Genomic DNA, 18,485 nt, shown 5'->3' on the forward strand with positions numbered 1-18,485 from the left:
GGCCGTTTACCTCAAACCATTCACTCCTCAAACCATATCATCAAGCTACAACCTATAATAAAAAATCTATAATATAAAATGGTAGAAAAAAAGCCTTCTTCTTTATCCATATAAGCCTATATATAAATAATAAAAGCAGCTCCAACGTTGAAAACCCCTGGCTGCCAGCGGTGCCGAGTCAGCAAAACCCGGGACCCGCGTGCAAGTTACCGGGGTGCCACTCCTGCGCAGGTCTTCGGCTTAGTCAACACATGTAAGTGTTTCCGTATTCATCATTATTTTTATTTATTTAATTTAAATAAACTGTCTTAGTATAATTTGAAGTTAATGATAGATTTTTGTTCAAACTTAGCCAAATAGAAACTTGATTTCAAATTTTAAATAAATACACAATCTTTGTTATAAAATTTTGACTCTCTATACATTAACTTAGATGTTTATATTATAACTAGCTCTTCTCCGAGGATTTGTTTCTGTAGACAATTCAGGATGTTTATTTTAGTTTAAATACTATTCGTTAACGTCCGATTAATAGATTTTGTGTCATTGAGTAGCAAGTCACTAACATCTAAACTTTCGTATTTAGCTTCTTTATGTCAAACCGCTTTAAACACATAAGTTTGACTTTATTTAAGGTAGGTACATATTGATTTTTGTTCCGAAGAGTATATCTGGGCGACGTTACAAATAGCAAGTTTTATCAAAATCCGTCCCGTAAAGTGGATTTACACATTGTATTTTTATTTATTTTAGAAAAGAAGTAATTTCAATTGTTTATTGTCTTTCGGTTTGAAATATTCTTCTTCTTAAAATTCTACTAATCATAAATGTTCGTTGTTTCAGCATACAGCAGCATTTCATGACGTCATCACGCTGTGTCAAGAATGCTGTCATCAAACTTCAACCTGCAGCAATATCTGAGGACGGTATGTGTGGGCAGGTCATTTTATTTCTATCATTTATTTGTTTGTTATTAGAATCTGAAAATTTTTGACATTAATTTCATTTTTGCAAATTTAATTTAATTCAACAATTGATATGTTTAGTAATTCTCTATTTCTTTCTCATATTCTCGTGCTCCTGGTTCCATTCGGAGCCGTGAAAATGCCGCAAAATGGAAATAAATCTCAAAATTAAAATATTCGGCTGTGATTTTTAACAATCGTCTACCTATCTGACGTCAATTCCTGGGGAATGCTATCTCGTTCTGTCCATATCAAATTTTGTAAAGTGCGGTAGTGATAAAACATACTTTAGCTTAAAGAATGCTTAGTTTTCTTTTTTATGAATAACAGGATTCATTATTGTCTCATTTACGTTTTTTTTAATTTCTTTAGACTTTGTCAGTATTTTCGAGGAAAACCATTTGAAACGTATCGAACTATAAGTTAAATATTCTTACGTAGTGTTTTATGGATTAAAGAATCAAGGCAAAAAAAAATACAAAATGGCGTAACAAACTAATACATCAATTAACTATTGCATAAAGTAATGAGTACATATAACAACATTGTAATTATAACACTAACATTCGTTCAACAGTGCAATGTCAGCGCGTCGTTTCCTAGAAGCGCAGTAACGAGACGCGCCGGCTTGCAGCCTTCTGTAAGTACCTTTACAAATATTCACATATTATGTTCATATGTTCTCATTTATTTAGAAAAAAAAACGCCCTACTTTAAATACATACAATAAATTCTTTATCTAGAATAGCATTTTTTTAAGATTATTTTTTTAGTTTTTGCTAATAAATAAAATAAATTGATAAAAATATGATTATGTATATTTGCAATAGACACGCAAAGAATAATATTTATACTTATTGTAAATACCTACAATGTAATGCCATTAATTATAAAAAAAACCTAAACAACTATTTATTAAAACTTTATTGTACAACATAAAAGTTTCCAATAGGTACGTAGACTTAATGCCTATTACATATAATGAATTAATAATTATCTGCCAGTCAAACCTTGATACCAAATAGATAAAGGCAATATAAGTGTTACATTATTTAAACAACAAAAATAAACTTTTTATTTTTTAAATTCTGCTGCTATCTATATGTGATTCCTATCCTATAATTTGTGTTCATGAAATAATTTTGCGTTAAGTACGTTTTTAATACGGAAATATGAAACGGGAAGAAAAAGACAGAAGATAATAGAAGAGAGAAGAATTCGTGTTGATTGATAACAGAAGACGTTCAGGGTTGAAATGGCCATTACCTCACAGTCACGTGGTCTCTGTGGTACAACGTGTGATGTGACGTAGTGGAAGTCTCGACCTGGACCCTACCAACTTTGCCTCCGAAACTTGTAAGAAGAAAGCTGACGTCGTCGTAATCTTTAATGGTACCATCAACTTTAACGTTAACTTTAACGTGCGCGCATTAACGCAAAGTACGTTTTGTCCAAACATCAGCGGCGCGCTGGTCAAAAGCAACGTCAAATTTGATGGTGCAACTGACCCTAAGAGAATAAAATTAAGTCAAATTTTCGTCTAAGTAAATTTAAAGTACACCATTTTAAAACTAAAATGACGTACCTACTTTGCGTTTTTCTGCGCAGGTTAAACTTAACGTCAAGTTTGACTGGTGCAACCCACTTCCTTAACAATTCTTTCATTTTATTTGAAATAAAACTTAAATAGCTTATTTATATTTTATGACTTTGTGTTCAGATACTTTCATATTTTACTTATTTTTGAAGAGTTTTAAGGACATATTTATTCGTTACAAATTATCTAACAATCTTTATTAATAATTCTATTAAAACCTAGCTTTTTCCCGCGGCTTCGACCGCGTGAATTTCATAGCAAAATCTCAGTAATTTTTTTATCGCGTATTTACCGGGATGAAATGTATCTAATTTTCCTACAGGACCCTCCTCATTTTCCGAGATAAAATGTCTATAAGATGTTAACCCGGGATTCTGACGCCATTTTGATTCATAATTAGTTTTTCAATTATCCTACGGGAATTTGACCATTTACCGGGATGAAATGTATCTAAGATGTTAACCCGGTATATAAGGTACCTACATACCAAATTTCAAGCAAATCGGTCCAGTAGATTTCGAGTGATGCACGTTCAGACAGACAGACAGACAGACAAAAATTTCCAAAACTATATTTTCGTCATCTATATCAGTAACTAAGTATATTCCATGAGGAATTTAAAAAAAAAATCCAATGTACAAATTTGGCCTTTCTTCAATTTTATTATATGTATTGATGATATGTATTGATTGATAAAACAAACCAGCTCACCTAAATTGCACATCTAGTTTAAATAATCCACCCTCTCCTTATTAACTTCCAAACGCTTCCTCAGTGCCTCACTGGTATCTGCACATTCGGTGAACGCGTAATTATAGTAATTCCCGCACCCGGCTTATCTCCGAGTTCCCTTCACAGACTATGTAATGTATATACTATACTTGTAATATGCCTGAGGCAATTCAAACGTATCTAGTTACGCTATCTCCTTCGCGCATTCATATTACCGATTTGATTTGATAGACGTGGGTAACTCAAAATTGACTGGTGTAGTGTTGATGTTTAGCGCGTTTCTATTTTCCTTCTCTCTGCAGTCTGCAGCATAGAGTATAGGTGTGTTTTTTAATTTAAAAAAAAAATATATCTTAAAATATTATAAAGCGGACTTATGTTATTTGCATGAGTGAGAATGTTTGTCATTTAATGACGCATCTGTTGGAAGGATATCAATGAAATTTGGTACGCGGCTAGAATTCCCACGGGAGCAGAGCCCCGGGGCGCAAGCTTTTCATTTCTAGTTCTAGAAGTTGCGAGATTACCTGCGCGATGTGGGCCGAATTTATTTCTCAGAATCACCTACATTTACTCGTCTTGCTACAATGTATAACACATTCGATAATAATGAGGAAACTAAGACGAGCGCTTCACTATAAAAATAAAGTTTGTTTTGTTCGTTTGTAATATGTATTATTGTACAAAGAACACATGTTAAATGTACATACATAATACTATATATTAACTAAGTAAATTTGTAATGAGTAGTGACTCGCCTTGCCACGTATAAACCTATATAGGTTTTTGTTGGTAGTGCTTGTATTTTTCATATAAAAATATTGTAACATAAATAAAGAAATATAAAAAAAGAATATATAGTATATATAGTTTTATGTATACTATATATTCTTATAGAGATAGTTTTATTTGTTTATAATATTAATGAACACACACTATCTAGCTTTGTATTTTACTGACGATGGGCAAAGGTGAACTGCTCTATCCTCGCATTTATGTATGTACTATAATATTGAGCAATAATATTTCAGATTCTCGGAAAACGCTTATATTAGTGTGAAAAATAAAAGTGACCGTGTGATGGTATCACACGTCCGCTCGCGTCAGCATCTTGCCGGAAAGTGACCAGATGGCGTGCGCTGATTGGTGCCCGCAGGCGCCATTTTGCGCGCGAATTCTAGATCAGGTTAGTGAGATATTTTTTAAAATTTAATAATATTCACTGTTTTCCTTTTCCATATTCAGTACCAGGAAAAATTATTACAGTTGGAGTAGCAGACAAATTAATTAATAAGTCTTTTAATTAAACTGATAAATCAGTCAGATTTGTTTGCCCACCTATGTAATTTACGAATGTGTTGCGTTTACGTTTAATTTTGTTTACGTTTTTATGCTTTATTTATTTTGTTTGTTATTCATTTGTGTTTCTGTGTCTGGCTGGAACCGTATTGTGTTATTGTTTTTAAAAAATAAATGTTTTAAATCTAATTGTCCGTGCTGGGATTTAAACTCATGTTTAACGTAGCCGTAGCGCCATTCCTATAACAGAGAAATGTTTATGAATTTTTAATCAGCTTTATGAATAGACACCATAAATTGTTAATGAAATTACCCCCGACCTACTTTGCAAGATGAAACTCAACTTTAGTTACAAAATCAGTAGCTCTGAAACTTCCATGAATACCATCATGATTGATTACATTAAACCAGTTAAAGTGAAACCTTCAGTGGGAACTGTATCAATGGTTACAAGGGTCTTCTTGAAATAGGCGTTATAAAAATGTCGGTAAGTGGAAAAGTTTATGTGGTCCGTTGGGATGAATTTTGATTGTGTTGAGTTTGTAAGGCACCCATGTCCGCAACTTTTATATTTAAATACTATATTTAATACGGCACTGTTTACAAAGCTTTTATTTCACTTGCAATAACAGTGAACATTCAGCTGGTGGAGCTAAAATTTTGCATAACTATTTACAAGCAAATTACTGTTGCCTACTTATGTAGGTAACTTATTGGTTGACTAAATAAACTGATGCAAATAAATCTTATTAATTATAACCTCAAATATAATAATAATAATTATTATATAATTATTGTATATTTGAGGTTATAATTAATAAGATTTGTCTGTCTGTCTGCTGCATTGTCGTAGATTCCAAACAGATTACCGGATTTAGATCTAGTTTTTTTTATTATTATTGAATGTTCAAGATTTTATATTTATAGTAATTAATATTACATATGGGAAAGTAAGTTTGTTTATTTTATATCTACTCAACCAATCTTTCTGAAATTTTGTGTGGATGTAGTTAAGAGTACAGATCCATATAAGTACTCTAAAAATAAACAAACTTACTTTCGCATTTGTAATATTAGTTAGGATAACTATAAATATAATAATATTTATAGTTATCCTCTCTATCTCAGCATATTATATCCTATATGTATATATGGTATTCATCCCGGAGTAAAGAGTTATTTCCGTGGGAAATCAGCAAGGGCGGAGCCGCGGGCAAATTCTTTATGATAAAGTTACTTTTCTTATTGGGGTAGGTATACAAAACCAACATCAGGTTTTGAATAGTTGACAACCCTGTAGTAATTACTGGACAGTCGGGATACCCGGTCACAATACTTGTAGAATGCCGAGTTATGGAGCGACGTTTATGGGTAAAGGAAACTGGGCTTAAATTAGGCAAGAGCTTAGGTCCTATACATAGGCTAACTTTTTTGAGCTTAGACCCCGTACAGTCAACAGCACATCAAGTTACCCCGCATGAACCTCTATGGCGCGGTAATAGCGACGAGTTTGCAATGAATTTGGATAGGTTGATGTGCTGTTGACTGTACATTAAAATGTACATGCAAAGTGTTTTTATTTTGTTGCTACACGATTACCAGAATATATAACTCCTATAACTTGTCAGGTTTAGAGATTGTTTTAATGATAAGACTCCATCAGTCTTTTCACTTACATATGTACTCCTGTAATAATTTGTTTATGGTGCAATAAAGAATTATATGATTACTAAGCTTCGCTCCCGTTTGAATTTTGATATAAAAAGTACTATATGTCATTTAGGTTTGAATTTTGATATAAAAAGTACTATATGTCATTATTGTTATTCCAGGTTATATTCTACCCGTGTACCAAATTTCAGATTTTGCGTAAATGAGTAACAAACATACATACACATATACATCTACACAAACTTGTTAGTAGGTATTATAAATGCTTCAAAAGTTATAATTTTTTTATTTATTTATCACCTTATCACCTATTCAGCCTTTTTGTGCCCACTTCTGAACATGAATCTCTTTTTCTCTTGTTCTCTTCTTCTTCTTCTTCAGTTTTTGGCTCTAAAAGTGGACACAGAGCTGTCCTTGTCAATTGCCTTATCAAACACTTCGACTACTACACTAGGTTTGCAGAGGCCCTTAAGCCCTTCATTGGCATACCGGAATGCAATTAACACTATTGAACCTCTAATTAAAAGGCTTGTCGACATCTAAGTCTTATAAAAACTGAGTTACACTGGACCTCGTTATTATTCTTCCATGAATTATTACTAATAAGTGCTAATTGCAGCTTGAAGTTTCATATTGAAACATTAATAGTACCAAGAGTAAATTTATTAGAAGTTCCAATAAGTCTGTAAATAGAATAACTTGGCAATGGAAGAATTTTTTTTTGCTTTTACAAACATTGTCATTTTGATCAGCATATCAAGAAACCAACCTTTATGCCGCAGTTAGGAGAGAATTTGCAATGAGTTTGGATAGGTTGATATGCTGTTGACTGTACTGGTTTCAAATAACGTTCGTTTCGCGATGAATTATAATAATTAAAGTGTTTAGATTACCTGAATAGCATGCCGGTATTTATGCAGCTATTAATGATCACCTGATAATTTTGTTGCAAAATTATTCGCTGGCTGCTTGTTGTAATCGGAAATCTTTGGAATTAAGTAATTCTGTTACTTCTATTGATTGCGGTTTACAAATTATTCAAGTATCAAATATCTCAATATTATTCCATATTACACGCTGTAAATTTATTGGTAGCTACCTCCGGGGTCTTCGCTCCCATGAGATTATCGGTATACAACGTTCTCTATGTCTCTTAGAAACAATGTAGCTTCCTACTGGTGAAAGAATTTTGAAAATAGGTTGATTGTTTTTAAAGAGTAACCCCTGCATAAATAATTTAATATAAATAGTGTGTTAGTTAACAACAGCATTCTCAGGTTCAATCAGGTAGGTTCAATTAGTGTCGTAAATCAACAGACGAATTTCCAAAATATTAAGGTTTATTTTTTAAGCTAATCCTGGGCCTCCAATCTAGAATGAAACAAAAACAGAAGAAAGAGAGAAGTAATACGACAAAAAATTTTCAAAGGCATAAGTACCTATTTGCTTTTTTACAAACTTGGGGCAAAAATATATATTTTTTAATGTATGTCGTTTGTAACGCGATAACTTTCAAACCGTTGGTCTTATTTTGATGTAATTTAAAAGGTATGTAGGTAGGATCTCTCAATAGAATTTTTAAGTTCATAGGGCAACAAAATCGGTTAAGTCGTTTTTGAAATAGGTAGGTATTCACAATTTTGTAAAAATTTATTGTATTCCCGAAGTCTTTGTTCGCGGCGAACAACTATTTTAACAAAAAGAGTATTTAGGTACCGCTATCAACAAATACCTATTTGTGTAAACGACCTTTTGAAATCCCATTCTCGTGACATCGGCAATTATCCCGCGGTCTGTTCAGCAGTTATTTTTATATACATTTCCACCCCCACCCCCAAGTGACTATAAATACAATTGCCAATCAATAATCAGAGCTTTCAGTTGAAAGCCCACTGATTAAATTATAAGCGACACGTGACAAGAATCAAGGATCGTCCCTCGCTTTAACGTGCTTATTTTAGGCGATTGTTAAGGTTTTTGAGGAAGCTCCCACTTTATTTTTAAGAGTCATAATTGCTAGATTAGGTAGCATACAAAATGTAAGAAGCTTCGCTCTCTTATCTGAGTTTTTTCCCTTCCTTTTCGTTTGGTTTTTCCTCAACCGTTGAGCGTCGAAGCCTAGGTTTCCTAAAATTCGTCGTTCCTTCCCTTTCGTATAGTCTGAGCTTTATTGGTAAATATTTCATTTGAAAGTAAATTTAAACGTAGTTTGCGGCCTGGGCTCATGTCGAAACTTATAAGTAAATGTATATAAAGCTTTTATATTGATTCAAAAAAAACAATACTTGGAAAAAAAAGCCTTGGAAGTGGGGAAATCAGCGAAAAATATTATCCATTGCAAGTTAAATAAAAGCTTGTACAAAATATTTTTCTGTGAAAAAAACTTCTAAATTTTATAACTTCCATAATTGATATGAATTGTGGTTTACACCCTTTAACAAAGGGTCAATGTCCTCGTTTACGTGAATAATTAATATAACTGCAAAATGGACTTCGTGTTTGTTTGTTTTGTTCACAACCCTTGTGTCATTTTAATTTTAAGTGGAGGGTGAGATGATACGACGATGCGTTCACTTAAAATTGCGCTAAGGTCTATTTCTATGGACTAACGCGAAGTGGTGAAATTTCATCTCTATAGGAAAAGCGGAATTATTAATTTAACTTGCAAATTTGATTACAGACAGATAAACTACGCTGAATAAATAAAAGCTTGAAAATAATATAATCCTAACTAATATTATAAATGCGAAAGTATGTTTGTTTACCTCTTCACGCTCTATCTACTTCACCAAATTTCTTGAAATTTTGCATAACTGTAGTTTGAAGATATGGAGAAGGGAAATTTACGAGCGAAGTCGCGGGAACTAGTAAATATTTATATAAATAGAACCCAAAATTAATTCAAATCACAAACCTTAACAAAGATCTTCGGATAACAAACAGACACACATTTTATTTAATGTTCTTTTTTGTTTTTGTCAATTTTCCTAAAGGTTATCCAGTATAATAGTTTGAAGTTATTCATTTTGTACGGTCAACAGCACATCAAGTTACCCTGAATCTTTATGGCGCGGTAATAGCGGCTAGTTTGGAATAACTTTGCGTAGGTGTTGACTGTACTATAGTAAGTAAAGGTGGTATAAATATAATATATATATTCTCAATATACAACTATATTATTTTCTCCATATTGGTTACACAAATTAATCATAGCACCTTCACAGACTGCTATACAGATTGGTGTAGTACCCACTGGGTCTTTAAGATTCGATTCGACCCGCTCGAATTTGGCTCATTAAACTTCACATATATATCCCATAATAATTCGTTAATATATACTAAATATCAAACTGTTTTTCGCGGCAAAAGGTCTGTTACTCTCCACCCTTTCATCTCCACAACAAAAATCACATTTTGACGTGAAAAAAGGATAAACAAAACTAAGAAACACTTTACACTTTTATAACATTAAGGCGGCGCGCACCGGCTTTGCTCGGGTAAAACCATAATAAAAAAAGTATCCTATGTCACTCCAGAAGGCTTCGTCTATATCTGTGCCAAATTTCATCAAAATCCGCCCAGTAGTTTTTGGGTTTACTCATTACAAACAAAAAAATAAAATTTTTCTCAACAACATACAATATTAGTACGGAAGTATGCATAATATAGATAAGAAGGTATAGATGTATTTCATTGGATTTATTTTTGGAAATACTGTTAGTTTTTGATGGTCCAGTAATTAGACAAGATAGAATAGGTCCTACTATGTATGTGAGATCGAATTATGAAGATCAAATGGCTCTAGACTTACGGATTGGCTATCAAGGCGGGCCGGACTGTGCGTTGGTCTGGTGGTCGATAGCGCATCAATTGCGAGATGCCTGCGGGACCGTGCGGATGAAACTAATCGGCTTTGTGCGGTGCCTATATCACAGGAGATAACTGGGCAAAACAACAGGAGTCAAATTCCCTACTCTTGTGTCAAAAGTAAACATAAATCGGTCTAGTGCGAGTTAAACACGCGGGAAGAGGGTTTCGTGCCTTGATTATAAAATATATACCACATTTTTGGATTGATTTATCCGCTTGTTCATTCTTCACAGCTAGTTTTGAACCAATTGAGATGAAATTTAGTACGTGTGACATAATTTACGTAGTTCATATTCATCATTTTAGCATTTACAATCAACTACATCAACAATCTAAAAAGAAACTTCCGTTTATCTGTTGGACTATTTGTGACTGAATCACGAAATTAGCAAGATGTTATTTAGCACAATTAGTTACACGCAAAATAGTTTATAGGAGCCATTTTGTATAGAAAATTTTAAACTGTTTCATATGAAATATTTTATACTAGCTGTGCCCGCAACTCGTTTGTGTGTTTGTAATAATTAAGATTTATTTTTCCCAAATCAATCAATCAATTAATTTAAGAACTTTGTTCTTGTCGGTGGGACACTTTCTATCTTATTCTGTCCTCAGCCATCGATTTTTCCCAAAAAGCCGTTGAACTGTCTCTGTCAAATTAATAAATCGATAACTAAGACATTTCACTAATCATTCCCAAAAACGATTTAATGTAATGTTCTTCAGTATTTGGCCGATGTCAAAAAAGGAGAAGTTTTACAATTCATCGTGAACTTTTAGATCACTGTTGTTGCGTTTTCTCAATTTAACTAGGTATGCGTATACGAAAATTAAAAGGAGGAAAATAAACATGTGACATGTAGGTGAATTCAAAAGCGCGGTATATTTTCTAAACTGACATTATATGTGTCAAAATATGATATATTTTTTTAAATTTCCATCGACAATTATATATGTTACGACAATTATATATGAAAAAATTATATATATATATATAATTTGATATATATATTCATATATATATATATATATATATATTCCATCAAATATCATCAGCTCATCACTTGGACCAAGCCGGGTGACCAGTCATCATACTAACATATTTCACTCGTCGCCAAACTGTTTAATGCAAATTGGACGCCATTTATGTATCAAATGGCTTTTATTATCTGTAATATTTGTATGCCATTTTGTATTCTACCTGTACTACTTGTTTTGACAAGGAGTTAATACACTTAAGTACATTAAATTACAAATAAATTGTATAATTAACTAGCCGGCCCGTCCCGACTTCGCTCGGGTAAAACATAATAAATTATACACCTAAATCTTTCTCAGGAATCACACTATCTATTGGTGAAAACCGCATGAAAACCCTTGCATTTGTTTTTGAGATTATCGCGAACAGCCAGATAGACGCGGCTGAGGACTTTGTTTTATAATATGTAAGGATAAATTTTCAAAAACATGTCAGGAATAAAATCAATAATTTCGCACATTAATCTCCCTCATCTGAGGTTTTCCACAGTTTCTTCTCAGCCGCTGACCGTCGGAGTTCAGGTTCCTCTTTCCTACTTCATAGTCCCCATTTCGCACAGTCGTCGCCATCCCTAGCTGTCAGACCATTGGAAAGTCAATTAATTTGCATTTATGATAATATCTCCTCACAAACAAAGCAGATTTCATTTCATTCGGACAAATGGATTTAGTAATCGGATTGCATCGAGCTGTGTGATATGTCATTGGCTGTAATGAGAATTTGTTAGCTTTTCGATTAGGCTTTCTGTATTATCGATATATCATACAAATATTAAAAGCAAATTAATGACTGTATGGAAGGATAATGTATTCACAATTAGTTTCCTTAATGATCTTATGAATCCGATGTGAATTTTTAAAAGAACAGCTAATTTTAGAAGCATTTAGTGAGCAATGAACATTCTCTCTGTTTGCTTCTTTTAAGTAGCTATACTTGTGTTAAAAAATAAATTGTAAGTATAAACAATGTTTTTCATAATGCTACAGGACTAAATCTTTTGATCTGTTCAATGCTATAGCATTATACTACATTATATATTACATAATACAGAAATACGAAGAAAGTAGGGCACCTTTCATCCCGGAAAAACTACTGTTCTCATAGGAATTTTACTCTGTATTTGATTAATTACAATTAAATGTTGTACCGACCCCACGCAAAGATAAGGGTAGGCGGATGATTATTATTTGATTACTTAATTTAGCTAAGATTCTGGAAAGAATGGCTTAATGGCTTCTAGTTTATGACTTATGACGTATTTGCAGTTTATTAATTTTGGTTACGTTTGAACGGCCAACAACGAGAATGAAGTAAGTCCCGTTAATTTAATTGACAATATGTTGAAAGGGGCTTCGCTCCCGTGGGAATTTTGAGATAAAATATAACCTATATAGCAATATTGGATAATGTACCATTCTAATGGTGAAATAATTTTTGAAATCGGTTCGGTAGTTTCGGAGATTACCCGCCTCAAACATACAAACTCACAAACGCTTACTTCTTTATAATAATAGTATACATGTAGATGTTTGTTTGTAAACTTTATATTGCACGAAGAAAACACATACAGAGAGAAGTTATGAGAATGGAATATAACATTACCTACATATTATTACACTTTACAATATTTGACATTGACAGAACGAGATAAAACAATGCTTTAAATTTTACGCAATGCTTTGTACGAGAGGGTTAGGCACTGCAATAACATGGCTATTTGTTACCCTTTTGCCTGTGATTTACTGTCACTAATACAATGAAGTTATCTTTTTAGCGTCGGCGTCGCGACGCCGGTGGCGTTGCTAGGCGACGCGTCTGATCGATACGCACCCTAGCGCCTCATCCAAGTTGCACTTATGGAACTAACTGGCCCTTCAGCTGTAACATCAACCTACCTACAAATTCATAGTAAACTCGCCTATGTTTCTGCGGCATAAAGGCTCGTGCAGGTTAACATGACATGCGATTAAGTGACATGTTGAGTTGATGCATTGCTTTGTTTTGTTGTACTTAAAAATCTTGTGTTTAGCTGTGTCTAGCGGTCTTGTACACCTAGTGATGTGTCGTTCCCAAATTCTCATTATCGGGGAACATTTCTCGTTTCCAGGGAATGTTTTGATGATTCCTCAAAAAATGTTTCCGGGAAAGGCACGTCATATTGCCCTAGCGATGTGGTTCATAATATACTAAGTCAATGTCTTAAAGGTGTATATTTATTATGACTTAGGGAGCATGTTTCATTCTTCCCGAAATGAAAAGTAATATGAGAAACTTCAAGATGATTTGTTTAGTAGAAAAAGGGTAAAGAGGTTAGAAACAAATAAACAAACCTACTTTATATGACTTGGATGATTATGAGTGTCTTGCCAAAACGTTAATATTACTCGCTATTTATTCAAAAATTAACACTTATTTTATATAACTTGGAAGAATTTCAGTGATCTCCAGTCAAATAAGACAGCATTTTCGTTATCCAAGAAATTTCACAAACAAATCTAAAATCAAATCTAATAAGTACACTCTAGTTACCCTGCATATGTCTTAACGCCGCGGTAATAAGACTGAATTTGCAGTGAATTTGGGTAGGTTGATGTGCTGTTGACTGTAAGTACTTACATCACGACCCGGGGGACGCCTGGTGAAGGGCAGTGTTCGGTCACGCGTCACTCAACACGTCACACATGCTATTACAACTATTTCTGAGTATCTTTATACACAAACTAAGCTGACACTAACGCCACATAAAACAACATTGTCGATTTCCTTTAAGATTCAATATTTTTTAAACGTATAGTGGGTAGAGATAGACGGAAACCCTGGCCGACGCTCAACGGCTGTGGAAGAAACCTGGAACACGCTCCGATGAGAGAGAGAGAAGGATAATGGTAGGCTAAGAATAAAACTGAGCGAAAACTAAGAATAAAACTATGAATAAAATTGAGATATGAGCATAAAACAATACTGAAGGTTGTCTTCGTAAAAGTCTCGAAAGGATCGTTGTTAAGAGGACTGTGAGTGCGGTAAACTTATCCAATTTGTTTTTTGAACTGTCTTCTGAGTCTTCTGGTTCCAAGACCAAGGTTTTAGTGATAAAGGGAACGATGAGAGCTTGTGGTAAAATGTTTTTGATAGTTATCTCAACATCACTTAGTATAAACACACACATAGTATAAAACAAAGACGCTTTCAGCTGTGCCTGAATGCTTAGATCTTTAAAACTACGCAACGGATTTTGTTGCGGGTTTTGAAGTAGATAGAGTGATTCCAGAGGAAGGTTTATATATATGTAACATGCATAATATTGCACCAGTGCGAAGTCGCTAGTCCTTCATATTATAAAATGTCCTCTGCCGCGTTTATCTGTCAACTACTGCAAGGATTTCACAAGCGGTTTTCACCAACAGATTGTGTGAATTCTAAAGAAGGTTTAGGTGTACTTTATTATATTTTTTGCCGAGCGAAGCCGAGATGGACTACTAGTTATAAATAAAGTAAGTCTTTAATCGTTAGTAAACGAGTTCTCATATACTTTCGTCACCAAGACTTCACTTAAATTATTTATTTTCTGTAGTTTTAAAGTTGTTTCAATCAATAATGAAATTAATCATGGATGCCGTTCTTTTGTTCCACTTGGATATTGAAGTTCTGGTTGGAATTACGACCGTAGGTATACTCCTAGACAATAGCTGTACTATTAGTTAATAGACGCTCTCCGTCATTTCTGTGCCCCAACCCGTAGGTAAACAAAACAAGGGGTGTGTAACTTTGATTGTCAACCGCTCCTGAAGATTTCGGTGCATAAATTAGGCTTTATTTACAAGTAGGCACAGAACTACCATTCCAGCTATAGTTTATATGTGTTGTATGTGATTTTCAATTATTTTTTGGTTACTTTTTTCTTCTTGACCTTTTTTCCCTGTGACGTCTGCCATGTTGGAGCTTGTGCCTAACTGAACTCACAACCCTGTTCTTAACACTTTATCTGTAGCGTTCAAAATGTATATTTCTCTTGCCCGCGGCTACGCCCGCGGCACAAAATAACCTATGACATTTTCCAGCTCTCTATCTAATATATATATATATATAATATATATATATTTGTTAGGAAGGTGCCTCATGTTCCGGAGGGCCTATAATGACGTAATATTGATTAAAATCACAAAACCACGCATGGCCTCTTAGTAATTGGAGCGAACTTACTGGACCTCCACTCACACCGAACTATCATACGTTACAAATACCGATGTGCCGTCTCGAAATTTTCGAAAATGTCCGGAAGGTAAGGATATATTCTCGGAATTTTTCTGAAAATTCGTTTTTAGTTTGTGAGAATTTTCGAGGGAGGAAATTATCACTGGATAACCTCTATTCAAACATGCAATAAAAATTCTTAAAAAAATATTCGTACACTATTGGGTATTGACATAATAATTACTCATCTTTGTACTACAAATATAAAAGGAATGGAAATTATACAAAATGATAAAGATACAAATTACCATATCCATTGATGAGTATCATTACAAAATGTCACAAAAAAAAACCACAATTAACAGACTGAAAAGCACAACGAACCAAATATTCGAACTAAAAAGTCTATAAACAAATATAAAAACATTGAAAACAAGTTAACAACCACTTATTTCTTCTTGTTTTACATACATATTTCCAGACAATTTTTTTAAGGATTGTCAATCATCCAGTTAAGTACATAATGTTGGAGTAGCAACATTGTTAGGGCAATCATTACGAATGATTAATAGATAGTGTGTTGTCACATAATAAAAAAAAAATACATCTTTCCATTCCCGTTATTGGCTGTGGTGTTCTTGATGTAAGTAATTCGTTTCGTTTTTTTTTTAATTTGATCTACTTATTGGTCGTGATTTTCTTATAATTAGGTATATACATACTTTATAGTTTGTAAACTCATTAATTAAAAACCTGATAGGAAACATCAATTACAAATAAGTTTTCCACCCTATTCAATAAATAAACAAATTGAGATTTTTTTCAAACTAAACTTTTCAACAAAATTTAGTTTATAGTACTATTATATAGTGGAGGATAAAAGCATACTTAAACTTCTGTACTTTCTCTCTTTCATTTGCCGGTTGATTTAAAATATTTTTTTCATAAATTCAATAGATAAGGTGTAAATGCGGCGAGGTTACGTGGGGCATCAACGCAGGCAGGTAATTGCATTATCCTGTAATCCTTTTAAGGTTCGCTTCAGTCACCGTCCGCCGGGTTCGCCGCTATCGGGCACAATGACTCACGGCGAACTAAGTCGGTTTGTCTTGACTATATGCACAGTAAATATGTGTAGACAGGACAAATATAGGAATATATGATAATACATATTTAAATGACGAGATTAAATTTATATATATTATATACTAGCTTTAGCCAGCGGCTTCGCCCGCGTGAATTTCATGGTAAAATCTCAGTATTTTTTTATCGCGTACTCTTTTTTCATCTTTAGTTCAATTTCCTGTTTCCCGCTGCATGTCTCATCCCGCAAACTTGTCTAATCCCGCTTCATGCTATGTAACGTAAAGTAGATATCCCGTACCGTTTCCTACATATTGTGCCATCATATTTTTTGCAATGTGTCCCGTCCCGTTTCCCACTACGTGTCTCCTTCCCATTTCCCGCTTTCTGCAACGCGTGCCGTCCCATTTTCCATGACGTTTTACTTCGTGGTTTTTTATTAACCACAAATGTTAATTAAACAATTTATGTATTTACTATTACTGTTATATACTACAAAAAGTAAGTGTGCCAATTTTCAGCTTTTTATCTTGAAAATTGTATTAAGTCCCATTCAATCTTTCACCCCCTTTCATTACATAATCCAAATTTTCAAGTCACTAACTTCAACGATGTAGAACTTTCATATTTACAGTTTTTCACCCCTTTCACCCCCTTCGGAGTAGAATTTCTAAAAATCCTCTCTTAGTGCTCACCTACACTCACCTACATGCCAAATTTCAGCTTCCTGTCTAGCAGTTTCGGGTGTACGTTGTCTGTCAATCAGTCAGTCAGTCACTCAGTAACGGAAGAGTTTTATACTGATATATTGATACATACTGCGCCCAAAATGAACCCTGCAATGCTCTTCTGTTATCCTCTCTCACTACCCAAAGGCTGGCTGGAAGAGATTGCTTAGCAATAGGCCCACCATTGGTCCATATGTAGGTAAAAACATTTAATAAATCGCAAAAATTAGCCTTAAAATTTTGTAGGTGAGCGTGTCTTTGTCTCAACTTGAGAAACGAAATACTATGAACGAACCCGAAGGCAATCGCTAATAAACAATAAATCGTGATCTGGTCAAAAGGTCAACTATTTTGTCTCTGTGTTGATAACGGATATTTATTACTGTTGATAAGGAACTAGGTGTCCGGGTTACCGTATCTAATGATGTAATGTGGTGGGAATTTCTCGATAGTTCTGACTGATTGGAAGAAATAGGTCTTTAGTAAATACTAGCGGCCCGCCCCGGATTCGCTCGGGTAAAACGTAATAAATTGTACACCTAAACTTACCTCAGGAATCACATCTATTAGTGAAAGAAAATCCGTGCAGTAGTTTTTGGGTTTATCGCGAACAGACAGACAGACGCGACGGTTACATTCCTCATCTGTCTATTTGTAAGAATTTGTGCGTCCCTATGTGATAAAAGTTATAATTATGTTTCTGTATTTTAATTGACAATAGTAAATATGAAAACTCGCTAGCTCCTTATAATCGTAATTTCAATACAACTTTTTTTAACTGTATAAAAAGCAATAGATAGAAAGCACACACACTGTATCGCGTAAAAAATTAAAATACTTATGTATTTTTACAGATGTGATGGCAAATGGTTACAGCAAAGAAATAAATAGGTATTACGAAAACATATAGATATAACTGGTGAATATGCCTTTTTTTTGAGAAGTCGGAAAAACGAAAAAAAATACGATAGCATTTAAAAGAGATCGTAGTCGCAATCAATTCTAATAATGCTTTTATTTGCTGTTTATTTGCCAATATTTTAAATAATTCAAATGAAAATAGTCACTTGCGCCTTTTACGATTTTTTAAATAACTAATAATAACGATTTTGAAATTAAAATATATAAATAATATATTGGATGTTCAAGTCTTAAAGTTAATAAGTTAGAAAGACCTCAATGCCTTACTTCCCCGCAAGCTGTGCTTGTGTGTAGTTTTTCCAGGTGGATGCTCCAGCGGAGAGCCAATGGAAAATACGCGGCAAAATAATTGCCTACGATCCGCCATATTTGATTACCGAAAATTCCAC

At 33.8% G+C, this 18,485-nt stretch overlaps 1 long non-coding RNA gene across 1 annotated transcript; it reads left to right on the forward strand.

Moving 5' to 3' along the window:
• The first annotated feature begins 840 nt into the window (after nt 1-840).
• On the forward strand, nt 841-4,423 carry LOC128669413 (uncharacterized). Its single transcript, XR_008404638.1, has 3 exons — nt 841-926; nt 1,543-1,605; nt 4,326-4,423. It is a non-coding gene; the product is annotated as an uncharacterized LOC128669413 (long non-coding RNA).
• Nucleotides 4,424-18,485: the final 14,062 nt, after the last annotated feature.

Source organism: Plodia interpunctella, chromosome 4 (assembly GCF_027563975.2).
Source record: "Plodia interpunctella isolate USDA-ARS_2022_Savannah chromosome 4, ilPloInte3.2, whole genome shotgun sequence".
In the NCBI taxonomy this organism is placed as follows: Eukaryota; Metazoa; Arthropoda; class Insecta; order Lepidoptera; family Pyralidae; genus Plodia; species Plodia interpunctella.